Source organism: Pongo abelii, chromosome 9 (genome assembly GCF_028885655.2).
Source record: "Pongo abelii isolate AG06213 chromosome 9, NHGRI_mPonAbe1-v2.0_pri, whole genome shotgun sequence".
NCBI classification, from domain to species: Eukaryota; Metazoa; Chordata; class Mammalia; order Primates; family Hominidae; genus Pongo; species Pongo abelii.
Genome location: NC_071994.2, coordinates 133,084,086 through 133,098,818, shown reverse-complemented (window position 1 = coordinate 133,098,818; position 14,733 = coordinate 133,084,086). Strand labels below are relative to the sequence as shown.

At 45.9% G+C, this 14,733-nt stretch overlaps 1 protein-coding gene across 1 annotated transcript in view; it reads right to left on the bottom strand.

The window, feature by feature from the left end:
* The window catches only part of TMEM45B (transmembrane protein 45B), a 42,410-nt gene extending 30,280 nt beyond the window's left edge, over window positions 1-12,130 (bottom strand). The window contains exon 1 of the mRNA XM_024254796.3: window positions 12,049-12,130. The gene's annotated coding sequence lies outside the window, so the exon portion shown is untranslated. The remainder of the gene's footprint in view (window positions 1-12,048) is intronic.
* Between the last annotated feature and the right edge of the window lie 2,603 nt (window positions 12,131-14,733).

Here is a 14,733-nt window from a genome sequence, read left to right as displayed (position 1 = left end):
CTGCAACCTCCGCCCCCAGGGTTCAAGTGATCCTCCTGCCTCAGCTTCCTGAGTAGCTGGGACCACAGGTGTGCACCACCATGCTCGGCTAATTATTTTATTTTATTTTTGAGGCAGTTTCGCTCTTGTTGCCCAGGCTAGAGTGCAATAGCGTGATCTCAGCCCATGGCAACCTCTGCCTCCCGGGTTCAAGCTGTTCTCCTGTCTCAGCCTCCCGAGTAGCTGGGATTACAGGCATGCACCACCACGCCTGGCTAATTTTGTATTTTTAGTAGAGGCGGGGTTTCTCCATGTTTGTCAGGCTGGTCTCGAACTCCCGACCTCATGTGATCTGCCTTCCTCCACCTCCCAAAGTGCTGGGATTATAGGTGTTAGCCACTGCGCCTGGCCATTATACCGTATGTTTAATGTTTAATGCATGTTTTCCATGTTTAGATACACACATACTTACCACTGTGCTATAACTGCCTACAGTGTGTGGTACGGTAATGTGCTGTACAGGTTTGAAGTCAATTCTTGGAAAAAGTGCTCACGCCTACAGACTCCCTTCAGCATCTGCTAACAGTGCGTATGCTCAGCACTGACATTATACACCGCATAGCCTAGATGTGTAGTAGGCTATGCCATCTGGGTTTGTGTAAGTACATTCTAGGATGTCCGCACAACAAAATCGCCTAACAACACATTTCTCAGAACATGTCCCTGTCGTTAAGTGCCACATGACAATACTTGTGAAAGAAAGACTGATTGTCCTGGGACATACTGGTAGCAGTCCTAGCACATAGCACACAAAGTGGGTAACTCTCACCTGAGAAACTGGGCAGGCCTCACAGAGCAGGAGGCATTTGATCTGGGCCTTTCTTCAAACTGTCATGAAAATTAGGCAGTTTTGCTGGATCCTGAATTCGAGATTGAAAAACAAATTGGAGGCCGGGCGCAGTGGCTCACGCCTGTAATCCCAGCACTTTGGGAGGTCGAGGCGAGCGGATCACGAGGTCAGGAGATCGAGACCACGGTGAAACCCCATCTCTACTAAAAATACAAAAGATTAGCCGGGCGTGGTGGCGGGTGCCTGTAGTCCCAGCTACTCGGGAGGCTGAGGAAGGAGAATGGCGTGAACCCAGGAGGTGGAGCTTGCAGTGAGCCGAGATTGTGCCACTGCACTCCAGGCTAGGTGACAGATTGAGACTCCGTCTCAAAAAAAAGAAAAACAAATTGGACTAAATTCTATTTTCTCACTATCTAACAAGAACACTGGCCATTGAGTCAGAATACCTGGGTCCTAGCCTGAATGCCGATAGGAATTCACTCTGTGACCTTGAGCAAGACACATAGCCTCTCAGGGTCCTAATTTTTTTTTTTTTTTTTTTTGGTGTGACAGAGCCTTGCTGTGTCCCCCAGGCTGGAGTGCAGTGGCACGATCTCGGCTCACTGCAAGCTCTGCCTCCCGGGTTCACGCCATTCTCCTGCCTCAGCCTTCCAATTAGCTGGGACTACAGGCGCCCGCCACCATGCCCGGCTAATTTTTTGTATTTTTAGTAGGCACACGGTTTCACCGTGTTAGCCAGGATGGTCTCGATCTCCTGACCTTGTGATCCACCCGCCTCGGCCTCCCAAAGTGCTGGGATTACAGGCGTGAGCCACCGCACCCGGCCTCTTTATTTGTTACATAGGGAGTTTGGAAGAGGGACTCTCCATGGCTCTTATGAATTCTGAAGTTCCTTTATGTCTTTGCTCCTCATTAATACATCACAAAAATGAAATGCAGAAGTTGGAGCAAGTTTTAGTCATGGAGAAGGGAGGATGAAACTAAGGCTATGGCTATTACCTACAAAGAAGCAGTTACCAGTTGCCACCTCAGCATACATTAGAGTGAAAGGACATCTCTGGACTTCAAAGGTGGGTTTAGCTTTCAAACAACCACAAAAAAACAAAACAAAACAACAACAAAAAAACCTTACATATATTTCAGTAATTAACACTATCCTTAACTCAGCCATGGGAAAGAATACATTTAGTTCAGAATTCTCTTTCTGGTTGCTCAAGGAAAATAATAATGGAAAGATCTCTCCAAAGTCATGGAGTCAAATTTCCGAGATGCCAGGCCACTAAGGAACATTTCTTCAAGGCTTGGGCTCTCTGCCTTCTCCACCTCTTAGAAAAAGTGCTCAAGCTTACAGACAGACTCCTTCCTTCCTTCCCTCAGCATCCATGGCCAGTGAGCTTGTTCAGCACTGACATTAGTGAACAGGCAGAGGCTGGGCCTTTCACTTTACTCAACAGTCCTCCTTGCATAAGCCCTTACTTCCATTTCCTCTTCCCCTTGCAAGAACTCTCACGCACACCCATGGATTAATCACCACTTGCACACTGGTGACTCCCACAACTTCGTCTCCAGCTCTGACCTTGTCTCTAAGTCTCAGACTCATAGATCCAACAACCTGCTGAATAGACAGACATGCACATAAACATATAGATGTTTCTCAGATACCTCAAGTCAGTATTTCCAAGACTGAATTCACCATCTTCTTTCCTCACCAGATCGGCTTCTCTTCTCATATCCCAAACTTGGGTAATGGCTTAACGTCCAGTCACCCAGAAAGCCAGAATCCTGGGAGTCATTCTGGACTCTCTTCTCCCCTCACCATTGCCCCCAAAGACACCAAAATTCTGCTAAATTCGCTTCCCCAAGTATCCTGGTATTTTCTCTTTCCCTTCTGTGCCTGCAGCAATGATCTCATTTGGTCTCTCATTGTCTTTTTCCTAAACACTGCGAGGCCTCTAGTCCTGCTGTCCATGAATTGTTCCACCCTGCAGCCAGTCATCCACCTTCTGTGTACATCTGACTACACTACTGGAGGATGGAAAATGTTCCATCGGCTAACCAGCAGCCTGTGGAGGGGTCCACGTCCCCTTGCACTGGGTATACCTGAATGTGGCTCCTCTCCAGCGTCACCTCCCAATTCTCCCCACCGTGAACCTGACAGTGTCCCCTTTGCTCATGTTGTCCCCTCTAAATTGCACGTCCTTTTCATTCCTCTTACTTGGTTTCCATATTTAGGCCTTATCTCCTCCAGGAAGCCTCTGTGAATCTCCAGGCTGGGCTAAGTGCCCCACCTCTGTGTTTTCAAAGGACCTCATACATACCATGATTTTTTATCACTTACCATGTTATATTAAAATTATATAGTGACATATGTCTTGCCCATTAGCCTACAGAATCTTCAAGAGCAGAGACCTTATCATCTCCATCAAAAACTAGCACAAGCTTGATACATAATAATAGTTCTTAAACTGAACTGAACTGATGCAGCTTAGCCTTAATCTTGAATCAAGAGAACACCATCTCCTAAATCTAGCCATGGGTAAAATTGTTGGTACCGTCACTATTTTCATACAATTCTTAGAGCTAGCTAAGTCCTTTGATTTCTACTACTGTGTCTCACAGACTGGCATATGTGCGAATCCTCTCCCCCCAGATGATATCTGAAATCACAAGACGAACATAATCCTGGAGTATCAATTTCACCTAAAGATTCTGGAAAAATGATTCTCATTTTAAAACAGATACAGACATATTTTGGGGTAGCATATATTTTTTAGCATTAAGAGAGACTGCACTTATGCCAGGCTGTTCTCAGCCAAGTCTCCAGGTCCCTGGGAGTTTAGATTCTATTGCTAGTGCTGACGATTGAGAAACAGTAATCTATAGATCACTGTTTTGCACTGTAGTTTAGTTACTGTTCTAGAGCCTCCCATAGAGAAATAAACAGGCCCAGTGAGACCAAAGCAGGAGCTATCTCAGTAATGGCCAGAAAAGAGAGACTTTCATTGTGGGTCTGAGTTAGGTTTGAAAAGATGTCTGTCTGATTGACAGGTAGGTATTCTGAAATTAGCACAACAATGTGCTTTGTATAATGTATAAAATATGCCAGATTGTAGATCAATGTAGGGGAGGAGGCAGAAAAATGACCATTAGAACAGATCAAAGAGAAGCTCTGGATCAAAGTGGAGGCTGATCAAAGACACTGGAAGGAAGGGAAGGGCACTACAGTCAAGGGATGGAACATAAGGAAAAAAATAATCCAAACTGAACTGTGGCTCAGGAGGGACTCGATGCAGGGGTGGCTGGTGATAACCTAAGAAATAATTAGATATTTAGTAAGGTGATATGGGGAGTTTTCAATCCTGGAAATTCTACTTAGAGTCCTAGTAGTTAGAGATCTTTCAAGTTTGTTTTCTTATAGCTATTCCGTACCATCAGATTTGAGAATGAGGTATCATCATCCAAGAGGTGGTGACATAAAAAGATGTAAGAGAAACAGAGGAAACAGCAAGGGGACAGGTAGGAAGGGCTAGTTTAAAACAGACAATAGGGTCAATTTAAGCCAACTAACATTTATCAAGTGCCTATTATGCATAAGGCACTGTTCTGGACGATGAAGTTGCAGAGGTGACAAGCCTGGGCCCGTGCTGTCAGGGAGTTTGCAGTCTTTTTTGAAGTCGCCTAAGAAGGAAAAGCTAACAGCAAAAAATCAAGGGTCTAATGGGCAGGCTTTCCAAGTGAGAGGCCTTAGGAAGCTAAAGCAGGAACTATTCCTTTCAAACATAGTATCTGTTCCCTTCACGTGATCTAAACCTTTCCCAGGAAAAAAATAAAAAAGATGAATCTGCTCCAAGTTTTGATGATCACGGTGGGGCTGCACAAGGGAAAAACTGCATGGATTTGGAGGGAGACCTTCAAGGGCAGAAATTCTGTCCCAAATTCTAGAGATATTAGAAAAATATTTTCCCAGGCTGGGCGCGGTGGCTCATGCCTGTAATCCCAACACTTTGGGAGGTCGAGGTGGGTGGATCACAAGGTCAGGGGTTTAAGACCAGCCTGACCAACATGGTGAAACCCTGTCTCTACTAAAAATACAAAAATTAGCTGGGCGTGGTGGCAGGCGCCTGTAATCCCAGCTACTCAGGAGGCTGAGGCAGGAGAATGGCTTGAACCCAGGAGGCAGAGCTTGCAGTGAGCCGAGATCACGCCACTGCACTCCAGCCTGGGCGACAGAGTGAGACTCTGTCTCAAAAAAAAAAAAAAAAAAAAAGAAAAATGTTTTCCCAATATAATCCATATTTTACAAATGGGTATCAAAAAGTAAATTAGTTGTACATGTATTCAAAGAGTTTTCATTCCCTAGTATCTCAGAGCTTTTTCAATAGAAAAGGTGGAGAACATCAGCAACTTCAAAGTGGAGGCGGAGTAAGGACACATTTCCCATTTTGAATCCTAGACCCCCACCTGTCCACCTTACAACAAGAACCTCTGCTGTTACTCAGATGACATAATAAATACATCTAAGTTATTATGTGACTCTTCTCAAACAGGAATAAATGGCTAGAAATGAGATCTTTCTACAGAGAAACCCATTACATGTACTAGAAAGCACTAGAGACAGATGATGATAAGCCGTCAAAAAGGCCTTCTCTGCCTAACCACCCTACAATGAAGCCAGCCAACCTACAAGCCATGCTCACAGATGACGCGCACCATCCCTAAACATGTATAAAGCTTCCAACGTGAAAGGCAGGCCAAAAGCAACATTAAAAGTCACTTTGAAAATAGACACAGACATTGTAGGTAGCTGAAGAAAACTTTTAAAATGTAGAAAAAATACTGAGTGAATATTCTCAGAGAAATAAGAGAAGAAACGTTAAAACGTGAAAAAAGTACTGAGTTAATATTCTCAGAGAAATAAGATACTGCATTCATGAAATGAGAACAGGATACTGTAAAAACCAGTTAGAAGGCCACACCTCGCCAATAAAAGCTCCTGAGAATTAAAAATATAATGGTAGAATGTAAACATTTAATAGCAGTGTTGGAATATTTATTAGAACTAAAAAAAATGGGATATTTTTTAAAATAAAAAAGATAAAATTACAGGACAGATCCAAGAGATCCCATTTTCAGATTCAGTCTAAGTAATTTAAGTTTCAGAAAGAAAGAACGAGAAAATTATATAACAGAAGAAAATCACTCAGAACTGAAGAATGTAATTTTTGGATTGAAAAGGCCTATGAAATACCTAGGACAGTGACTGATCCCTCCCTGTATCCTCGCCGCCAAAAAACCCCACCCCAACATTAAATAACAACATCATGAAATATCAGAATGTGAACGATAAAGAAAACCCTACAAATGCCCAGAGATTAAAACAAAATACAAGGGATCAGGAATTAGAATGGCATCACCTTCTCAACAGCACCATAAGAAAGCAGAATAAAATAGAGCAATGTTTTCAAAATTTGTACGGGAAATGATTTCTGATTAATATCCCATACCCAGCCAAACCAGCAATCAAGTGTGAAGGAAGAAAAGTGACATCTTAAATGGGCACAAGCTCAAAAAGCAACCGCGTCTTATGGGGCCTGAATTTTAGACACTTTTGGGAGCCTTCTTTAAGAAAAAGGTGTAAAATTACAAAAACTGTACATAATTGGGTATGAAAGTACATATGTATTCCACAAGAGATGGCCTAGACAGAAAAAAAAAAGTGTGTTATGTATTTAGAATGAGAAAATAAATCACAACAGACAGGGACCGTGGAGGTTCTAGACTCTGTCTTTTCAGATGTGCTTAGAAAATTTACCCCAAATGCTTCTTGATGGCGGCCTGGCCTTTCCTCCCCACTCAACAGCTCCATGCAATTAGCAGCACTCAGAGGGCCCCCATGAGTTTCTTTGGCTCCAGGAAATGACTTCTTGGTGATGAGTTCTGAAACAAACAACTAAAGAAAATGTAGCAATTCCTACACCCCATGGGGTGGGGGGAAAGACTGGTCAAGAAGGGAAATGTAAAGATCATGGTGTATCATGTGCCTTAGTTGGGAATAATATATACACCAAACATTGACATATCAAAAATTTAAGATATAACCATATTGGGAACTTAAAAGAAAGGGATGTGAAGATGAGAGGGAGGGTGGGGGTGTAAAGGAGCGAAACCCTCATCCTTCTTGGTAGGATGTCAATAGATGTCATTCAGAACTGGAAAAGAGAAGAAATGGCCCGTATTTGCATGCTATTTAGGATATGGTAATATCAGAAAAACGCAACCCAAAGCATTGAAAGTAATTGCCACTAGGGTTCTATACTCAGTATAAACTCAATAAAAACCTTCTACAACAAACGACTTCTAAGACTATACATTGATTTATGTTGACCAAAGTAGAAAATTAAAAAATGAAGTAATACCCTCAAGAGGAGTGAGGCAAAAAGCTAACGGAAATAAAGGTGCTTCTGCTAAACTACCCGACATTCGGTGTTTCTCAAAATGTATTCCTGCAACCACCTGCCCTCAGATGACCTGGTGTGCTAGTCCATAATGGAGATTTATAGACCCAGCCCAGACCTACATAATCAGCAGTTCTCAGAGTGGTCCTTGCACTCTACCATTTAAAAGAGTTCCCCTGGACCCATTGCATTACCCATTGCTTTTTAGTAAAACAAACAAAAAACCAAAACAAGTAACAACCTTTTTAGAGACAGGATCTATGACTCATAAAACACACTATGGCAGATGCTGCTAGCTGCCTACCCAATGTTCATTCTCCCCCCGCCTTATTAACAAAATTCCTATTTTGTTATTATTATTTTTTGAGATGGAGTTTCGCTCTTGTTGTCCAGGCTGGAGTGCAAGTGGCATGATCTCGGCTCACTGCAACCTCTGCCTCCTGGGTTCAAGCGATTCTCCTGCCTCAGCCTCCTGAGTAGCTGGGACTATAGGTGCCTGCTAGCACGCCTGGCTGATTTTTTGTGTTTTTAGTAGAGATGGGGTTTCACCATGTTGCCCAGGCTGGTCTTGAACTCCTGACCTCAGGTGATCCACCTGCCTTGACCTCCCAAAGTGCTGGAATTACAGGCGTGAGCCACTGTGCCTGGCCCAAAATTCTTATTTTGATGTATTGGCAACGTGTCCGTCTAAAACACTAGATTCTCTCAGGTTCCGTCACCGTTAACAGTGTGTATGTGATATGGTTCTGGCCAATGACATGTAAGAAGTCTTCTGGGGCGGGCTACCAGAAAAGCTGTTATTATTATTATTTATTATAAAGAAGGACAGGCCAGGCGTGGTGGCTCACATCTGTAATCCCAGCACTTTGGGAGGCCGAGGGGGGCAGATCACAGGGTCAGGAGTTCAAGACCAGCCTGACCAACATGGTGAAACCCCGTCTCTACTAAAAATACAAAAATTAGCTGGGCGTGGTGGTGCACGCCTGTAATCCCAGCTACTCGGAGGCTGAGGCAGGAGAATCACTTGAACCCGGGAAGCAGAGGTTGCAGTGAGCCGAGATCGTGCCACTGAGTGAGACTCTGTCTCGAAAGAAGAAAGAAAGAAAGAGACGAGAGAAAGACAGAGAGAGAAAAGAAAAGAAATGAAAAGAAAAGAAAAAAGAAAAGACAAGACAAGACTCTTCTGGAGCATGCCTCTGCCGGTCTTTCTGCTGCAACTTGGGGAAATGAGAATGAAAGCTCCATGCTGAGGAGGGTGGTGCGGGAAGACACAAGGAGCCTGTCTCAGATGACGTTCATATCAGAACCCCTTTCCCAGCCCCAGCCTTCTCACCTCCAGACTTCTCGTTCTCTGAGAAAAACAAACTCCTTACTTATTTAAGACGCTGTAGTAGGGTTTTCTGTTCTTGTAGCTGAATGAACTTCTAATGACATCTCACACTTTTTCAGATGTTTATCTGACATACTGACCACATTTTATGTATGCCTGCTATGGGCACTGTGCTAGGAATAAGACAAGTAAAGCTCTGTTTGTCATGGAACCAGGGGCACAGTTACAACAGAAGTTAGAGCTTTAGCCACTATAATAACGGCTACAGTTAGAACAGAAGGTCCATAGGCATTTGAGGCCGGGATTCAGGGAGGTTATGTTTGCTGTCACAGACCTCAAACCAAAAGAGTACATCAAAATAAGTCACTGGATTTATACATTTGGCAAATTCTCAAGGGACCACATGACAGAAAGAGCAATAATCTGAACATTGTTTTTAGCTGTAATTCTCCAATGAAGTAGATTTGGGGAAGCAACATGAGGTACTTGCTTTATTTTTCTTAAATCTGGGTTTCTTCCTTGAAAAACCACAAGATTGGACTTGACAATCTTTAAGCTCTAAGATATTTTTGTAATTATATGGAACAAAGATGGGCATGAAATATACCAAACCAGAGAGTTTCTAAATTTAGATTCTGACAGTTCAAGTCAGAAAACATATTAAGTGTTCAGGAAAAACAAATCACAATCTTCCATCACAAAATTCAACAAGAACAACAAAAACCACTCCAGAGGCAGCTGTGGTATTCTGGAAGGAATGTTGATTTGAGTTGTGTCTCTGCCATTTAATTACTGGCTAACCCTGTACCACATACACAATATCTCTGTTTCTATCTCCTCATTTTTGAAATACGGATTCTAATCTTACCTGAACAGTGCTGTTTACAAACATCGCCTTGTGCTCTATAAAGCCCCATTATTATTTCAACAACCAGCAAAATAATGGCTTATGATATCTAAGTCCTGGCAAGGAGAATGCGGGTGTGTACCTTGCTATATTCAGTTGAACTCTGCATCACATACAGAAGGCTGATAGACCTTTTAGCTTTCCTTTTTCCTCCAGTGGTGTAGCTTGTGGCCATTTAATTTTTACACAAGAGAACAGAAAAGAGAGATAAAATTCGCTAAAATTCAAACAGTCTCTTTGTGTTTGTTTCTAGCCTCAGTGAAGGTTTTGGGGAGAGGGGTGGCTGGTTAAAAGGGTAGAAGCTTAAGAGTTCAAAGAAAGTGTGAGGAGGACAGCACTCACCTGTGGCCTCTAATTGTTCATATTCAGTATGGTCTCATACTGGGAACAATCTAGTGTTTGTCTTATGATCTGTCTATAGAAATAAATATGGAATGTGTCTATAAGTACCATTAGTTGATGACACACTAGTGACTTTAATTCTCTTACAATAAAAAGTTTTGCAATAGCAAGGACTTTGGCTAGGGGAGTGACTCTATGTGTGGTGAAACTGTCCTCACCCATTTTACATTTGAGGAAAACAGACAATCTTTTTATTACACCCAACACAGGTAACATCTGTACTTTGAACAGTTAAGTATAGCAGCTGATGTTTAACTGAAGGTAGGGGGGAGATAAGAAACAGAAATAACTGGTGCCAAATGTGAGATTCAATTACCTCGACCATCACAACCAACATCAACCAGAAGGGTGCGGGAGGAACTCATGGAATAAATGGGAACAGGTGTGGCCTGAGGATAAGTAAGTGGGGGCACTGTTTCCATCTTCATGAAGATGTGAGAGGAAATCAAAGCTCTTTAAAAAGAAGGAAATGGAGTGCTTGGCTCCTGTAATATCAGAACAAATAATGCACAGCCAGAGGTCATGCCTCACCTTCTGCTTATCTCAGGCACCTCCGCTTGTAAAATCAGTGGGCCATATTCAATAAACCTTCATATCAGTTCCATATCTTTTCCCAGAAACCCCAGGAACACAGGGAGCCAATATCCTTTTTAAACCAAGAAGCTCGCAGTCACGAAGAGCTAAGTCTGACGCCACTGGGCCCCTACCTAACCATGTGTCCTGATTCTTTCCATAACTTCCCACTGCACAACACCCAGGTTATACTGAAGATATTACACATCTGGTTAAAAACAGTACACTTTCTCATGAACAATAAGCCATCCTTTCTATTAAAATGAGTGTAAAATTGCAGGTAAAATGCTGTAGGCAGGTCTGTTTGGAAGGCTATGAGACCCTAGGAGAGACAAAAAGGTGCGGGAGGAGGAAAACGGCAGACACTGCAGAAAGCGGTCGAAGAGAACGTGAAAGAAGTGGCCATTTCTGGCTGGGCACAGTGGCTCATGCCTGTAATCCCAGCACTTTGGGAGGCCGAGGCGGGTGGATCACGAGGTCAGGAGATCGAGACCATCCTGGCTAACACGGTGAAACCCTGTCTCTACTGAAAAAATACAAAAAATTAGCCGGGCTTGGTGGCGGGCGCCAGTAGTCCCAGCTACTCGAGAGGCTGAGGCAGGAGAATGGTGTGAACCCGGGAGGTGGAGCTTGCAGTGAGCCGAGATTGCGCCACTGCACTCCAGCCTGGGCGACAGACGAGACTCCGTCTCAAAAAAAAAAAGTGGTCATTTCTGCAACTTTTAGGAGAGCTACCTGCCCTCAAATTTTGAAAGGGTTTCTATTTCTTAAAGTGCTAGGTTTCCCTGGCTGAAACACATCTTTCTTCCCTCTAGGGCTGGATCAAAGCTTCAGAGGTTGTTTCTCTGGCCCTAGACAGGGCCACCCCCGCAAATTTCTCCCCCACTGCGCCTGACATCCGCTTCCATCCCTGGCTCCATTAACGGAAGCTAAGCACTGGCTCGGGGGACTTTATCTACCGCCCAGTGTTATTAGATTCCAGGCTTCCTGGCCTCAGGAAAGGATCTGGCTCGTGTATTTGTGTATCGCAGCTAACAAGGAAAGGCAGTCGGGGTACCAGTGCCCAGAGCTATGTGAGCTGTAACTGGACACAGCCCAGGGGCCAGATGGCATCCCCGGGGGCGCGCGTCCCTGGACTCACGGGGCAGACGGAGGCCCGGGGCTTCACACCTTCCCCTCACCTGGCAACGCGGCAGACCTGACTCGCGGGGGATTGAGCAACATTCGTTCCAGGGCCGCGGCCAGCCGGACGGAGGCACTCGGGGGCGGTGAGAGTAGTGTGCGCACCGGTTCCGCAGCCCGGAGGGGGCCCCAGCTGGGCTTCCGCGACACCAGGGCCCTCCATCCCCTCCCGTCCTCCCCTAGCGGAGCCTCCATCCCTGTCCCAGAGCCCCTCCCAGTCCGTTTCCCCTCCCTGTCCGCGTCCCCTCCTCCGCAGGTCCCCTAGCGAATCGGAACCCCCTCTCCATCACAGCCCCGGTCCTTGGCGGGGCCCCCTCTCCCTTCGAGCCCTCCTCCAGGTTCGAGACCCCTGCGGGTACGGACGTCTGACCTGTGCCCAGCGCCTCGCAGCCGTCTGCAGCCCGCGCCGCTCGCCAAGTGCGTCCGCCCAGAAGCAGGTGCAGCTCCAGGCCCGCCCCGCCCCGCTGCGCCCCGCCCCGCTCCACTCCGCGAGGCCTGGCAGCCGCCAGCCCCTTTCCACCCTTGACCGCCCTTCCTGGTCCCGGCCAGCGTGCGGGGCATCTGTCGTCAGGTCCGCACTTCCTCCAGGCCCTTGACTTTCCCGTGGAGATGTCTCTGGCCCCGGGAACTCCCTAAGCTGTGTGCTTCAGGAGAGGCTGGTTCCTGAGTCACCCAAGAGGACTGCAACCAACCGGGACCTCCTGAGATGCAAAGAGATCGCAGGGCCTGCGAGGCGGCGAGGACCCTGAGCACAGGCTGTGGCTCTGAAGAGTGTTTGTTACCAAGCCAGGCAACCACTGCGAACACACCGGAGAAACAGCCACGGATCAGCGTCCAGCAAAGGAAGAAGGTGCCAACGGTCCATCAGGGACCACAACCCAGTTTTTCTAGTTTAAGTTTGGTGGCTAAGTTTGAGTGTCACATAGTTCATTCATTCCTTCATTCATTCAACAAATCTGCCATGTTCCCATCTGATAACAGATCTGACAGGTGGGCACTGTTCTAGGTGCTGGCGATAGAGCTAAGAAGGAAACAAAGTCCCTGTCCCGGAGAAGGGGGCTTCCTGCTGAGGAGCGCATGACTTTCTTTGTGGTATTGTGCTGTGGCAGCAGGGTCCTCTTCTGTAAGCTACTGAGAGGTGAAGCCTGCTGGGCTTCTGGGTCGGATGGGGACTTGGAGAACTTTTTCTGTCTAGCTAAAAGATTGTAAAAGCATCAGTCAGCGCTCTGTGTCTAGCTAAAGGTTTGTAAACACACCAATCAGCACTCTGTAAAAACGCACCAATCAGTGCTCTGTGTCCAACTAATTGGTGGGGACTTGGAGAACTTTTCTGTCTAGCTAAAGGATTGTAAATGCACCAATCAGTGCTCTGTGTCTAGCTAAATGTTTGTAAACACACCAATCAGCACACTGTAAAAACGGACCAATCAACACTCTGTAAAATGGGCCAATCAGCACTCTGTAAAACGGACCAATCAGCACTCTGTAAGACGGACCAATCAGCACTCTGTAAAATGGACCAATCAGCAGGATGTGGGCGGGGCCAATAACGCAATAAAAGCTGGCCATCGGCGCCAGCAGCAGCTGCGTTTTGGTCCCCTTCCATGATGTGGGGGTTTGTTCTTTCGCTTTGTGCAGTAGATCTTGCTGCTGCTCACTTTTTTAGGTTCACACTACCTTTATGAGCTGTAACACTCACAGTGAAAGTCTGCAGCTTCACTCCTGTAAACCAGCCAGACCAGGAACCCACCACAAGAAACAACTCTGGAGCCGCCACCTTTAAGAGCCGTAACACTCGCTGTGAAGGTCTGCGGCTTCACTCCTGAAGTCAGAGAGACCACGAACCCACCGGGAGGAGCAAACAACTCCGGACGCACCACCTTTAAGAGCTGTAACACCGCGAAGGTCTGTGGCTTCACTCCTGAAGTCGGCGAAACTACGAACCCACTGAGAGGAAGGACCAACTCCGGATGCGCCACCTTTAAGAGCTGTAACACTCTCTGCGAAGGTCTGCGGCTTCACTCATGAAGTCGTGCATAGACCACGAACCCACTAGAAAGGAAGACACTCCGGACACATCTGAACATCTGAAGGAACAAACGCCGGACACACCATCTTTAAGAACTGCAACGGGGTGAGGGTCCGCGGCTTCATTCTTGAAGTCAGTAGGACCGGGACCAGGAACCCATCGGAGGGAACCAGCTCCGGACCCACAGCCTCGTGGAATGGTTTTGCACTCTGTGTGTGTGTTTGCCGTCCACCCTGTGCACAATGTTAAAAGAACACAAGCGTTAAGGCTCCCTCTCAGATCTACCGGTAAGAATCCAGGGCTGATGCTGCTATTGAAAGCTTCTCAGGAAGCCTGGGGAAGTCGGGATTGAGAACCACGGGTCTGGATCTCTAAGATGCCTGGCAGCTTATTCCACTGTTGAGGGCACTGGCAATCAGGAAGGGCTTCACGGAAGAGATGTTTGTATTTGGGATTTAAAGCAGGGCCACAGCTAGATGTTAGCGGTGCAGAAGGACACAGGATCCGACGGGCAGCCTGTTGACCAAAGGGCTCTCCTTTTCTATAAAGTCAAAGAAAATCACTGTGAGGGATAAGGCATTAACTGGAGCAGATCTTTCCCTGGTCAAACAGAGTGAATGGGATCTGGTGGGAGGTGGTAATGGCCAAGAGGTAGTGCCATCAGTGAAAAAGCATAATGCACCTTACAGGGAGGATGGGCCGCAGCCAGGAGCTGGGAGGGCATGTTTTAAATTTGCCGTCAGCTCAGGAACTTAATCACACGTCTCATCCTAGCCCTTGCTCACCCCCATTGTTTTAGAAATCGTTGATAGAGTGGAGTCCTGGATGCCTGTTACCCTGGGAGAGGCTGTCCTCTGTCACCAGATCCCTTTTATGGATAGGCATTTTCTTTAGTAATATTTACCTTGCCTACAATGATGAAACAAACGTGTGACCTCTTAATTGTATAGTTAATGGTGAGTAGAGATTTTTTTTTTTTCTTTTTTTGAGACGGAGTTTTGCTCTTGTTGTCCAGGCTGGAGAGCA